Source organism: Nylanderia fulva, unplaced genomic scaffold (assembly GCF_048542155.1).
Source record: "Nylanderia fulva isolate GAGA-0341 unplaced genomic scaffold, ASM4854215v1 Scaffold102, whole genome shotgun sequence".
Lineage (NCBI taxonomy): Eukaryota > Metazoa > Arthropoda > Insecta > Hymenoptera > Formicidae > Nylanderia > Nylanderia fulva.
This window is the reverse complement of record NW_028189215.1, coordinates 405,110-407,754: the sequence shown is the minus strand read 5'-3', so window position 1 is coordinate 407,754 and position 2,645 is coordinate 405,110. Positions and strand designations below refer to the sequence as shown.

Genomic DNA, 2,645 nt, shown 5'->3' with positions numbered 1-2,645 from the left:
CGGTTAAACGCGTACGAACCAGACAGAACAGTCCTCGACGTCTAAGCATCGCCATCGTCGATCTAGCGTCAGGGTGAATCGCGCGGTCTCTCGAGACCGCGCATCATAACATTTGGGAGAATAAGAACACGAGTATTTTGATCTTGTGGATTTTTGAACGGAGAGGAGGAGGAAGAAGAGGAGAGGCGGCGGCGTCGGGGGTTTACTCTCGCCTCCGTCGTTCTCTCGTACTGTTTACATAATAGCGTTAAACACAGCAGAGTGTCGCCGACCGGCTGAGCAAGACCGGCGGCAAATAAAATGGCACATACGAGCGTGTCGCGCGCGCGTCGGTGTTTCGGCATCAAACGCGCGCGCGCGCGAAAAAGAGCTAGCGACGAGTCTTCGGGCTCGCTCGCGAGTTACTCCCTTGCGAGTAACCGAACACGAAGCTCCCTGGTTGATCCTGCCAGTAGTCATATGCTTGTCTCAAAGATTAAGCCATGCATGTCTCAGTTTATGCCGAATTAAGGTGAAACCGCGAATTGCTCATTAAATCAGTTATGGTTCATTAGATTGTACCCACATTTACTTGGATAACTGTGGTAATTTTAGAGCTAATACATGCAAAACAGCGTCCCGACCAGTGATGGAAGGGACGCTTTTATTAGATCAAAACCAATCATTGGCGGGCGGCTCGCCGTTCGTCCACCGTTTATTTTGGTGACTCTGAATAACTTTGTGCTGATCGCACGGTCTAGCACCGGCGACGCATCTTTCAAATGTCTGCCTTATCAACTGTCGATGGTAGGTTCTGCGCCTACCATGGTTGTAACGGGTAACGGAGAATCAGGGTTCGATTCCGGAGAGGGAGCCTGAGAAACGGCTACCACATCCAAGGAAGGCAGCAGGCGCGCAAATTACCCACTCCCGGCACGGGGAGGTAGTGACGAAAAATAACGATACGGGACTCATCCGAGGCCCCGTAATCGGAATGAGTACACTTTAAATCCTTTAACGAGGATCCATTGGAGGGCAAGTCTGGTGCCAGCAGCCGCGGTAATTCCAGCTCCAATAGCGTATATTAAAGTTGTTGCGGTTAAAAAGCTCGTAGTTGAATCTGTGTCGCACACCGTCGGTTCACCGCTCGCGGTGTTTAACTGGCGTGATGTGGGACGTCCTACCGGTGGGCTTAGCCTCGCGAGGGGCGGCCCAACTAATATCCCGTCGCGGTGCTCTTTACTGAGTGTCGAGTCGGGCCGGTACGTTTACTTTGAACAAATTAGAGTGCTTAAAGCAGGCTACCTTCGCCTGAATACTGCGTGCATGGAATAATGGAATAGGACCTCGGTTCTATTTTGTTGGTTTTCGGAACCCCGAGGTAATGATTAATAGGGACAGATGGGGGCATTCGTATTGCGACGTTAGAGGTGAAATTCTTGGATCGTCGCAAGACGGACAAAAGCGAAAGCATTTGCCAAAAATGTTTTCATTAATCAAGAACGAAAGTTAGAGGTTCGAAGGCGATCAGATACCGCCCTAGTTCTAACCATAAACGATGCCAGCTAGCGATCCGCCGAAGTTCCTCCGATGACTCGGCGGGCAGCTTCCGGGAAACCAAAGCTTTTGAGTTCCGGGGGAAGTATGGTTGCAAAGCTGAAACTTAAAGGAATTGACGGAAGGGCACCACCAGGAGTGGAGCCTGCGGCTTAATTTGACTCAACACGGGAAACCTCACCAGGCCCAGACACCGGAAGGATTGACAGATTGATAGCTCTTTCTTGATTCGGTGGGTGGTGGTGCATGGCCGTTCTTAGTTGGTGGAGCGATTTGTCTGGTTAATTCCGATAACGAACGAGACTCTAGCCTGCTAATGTTACGTCTCGTGGGGTCGCGGCTGCGAAAATTTGAATGCAGAGCTCGGCTTTTTCCACGAGACACGATCGCTATTACGGGTACGCGAATCTATGCGATTCTCCCCGGGGATACTCGCAATCTGAGGTTATTCGCGCTGGAACTGAGGTGATCGGATTATTGCGTGGGACCTACCTGTGACTCTACTGTAATAAAGATAGCTTCGTCGATTGCTCTATGCGAAACGTCGTTGGGGTTGCGTAAGTAATCTTCGTACGTAAACTGACAAAGCTCGCACAAATCACCGATTCGCGTGAGGGTAAGTCGGAAGTTGCAGACTCCGCAATTTATTCCGATAGGTGTTCCGCCTATGATTAGAGTATGCTTCCGAATCCTTGTCCAAAGTAATTTCGAGACTCTAGGTAAGGTGGAGTAGCATGAAATGCAGAGAGCTGCCTTAGTCTCAAAATGGATGTACCCGACACCAACTTGGCAATAGAATAAGGGTTCAAACGGTACAAAGAGATTAACTTCTGGAGGAGGAGTTATACCTCTAAGGGTGAGTGGGCACATTTGTGTTTGTTGCGTAATCGAATTGATAATGCGTCATTCGCTCGTAGATCTTCGGTGAACCCGGCAGTTAACAAGAAGTTAGTAGTCGTCGGCAAAACCGTCGGTAATTGTTCAGTAAAACACTGGTAAGGTGCCAGTAAGGTGTCGATAACCGGTTGGTAAAAGAACGTTCGTCGGTATATGGTTGGTAATGTCGGTTTAGCGTCTCTTTCGCGCGTCGCGAGTGCTTAGGAGGAACG

At 49.8% G+C, this 2,645-nt stretch overlaps 1 pseudogene; it reads left to right on the top strand.

The window, feature by feature from the left end:
• The first annotated feature begins 435 nt into the window (after positions 1 to 435).
• On the top strand, positions 436 to 1,615 carry LOC146725161 (small subunit ribosomal RNA; annotated as a pseudogene).
• Positions 1,616 to 2,645: the final 1,030 nt, after the last annotated feature.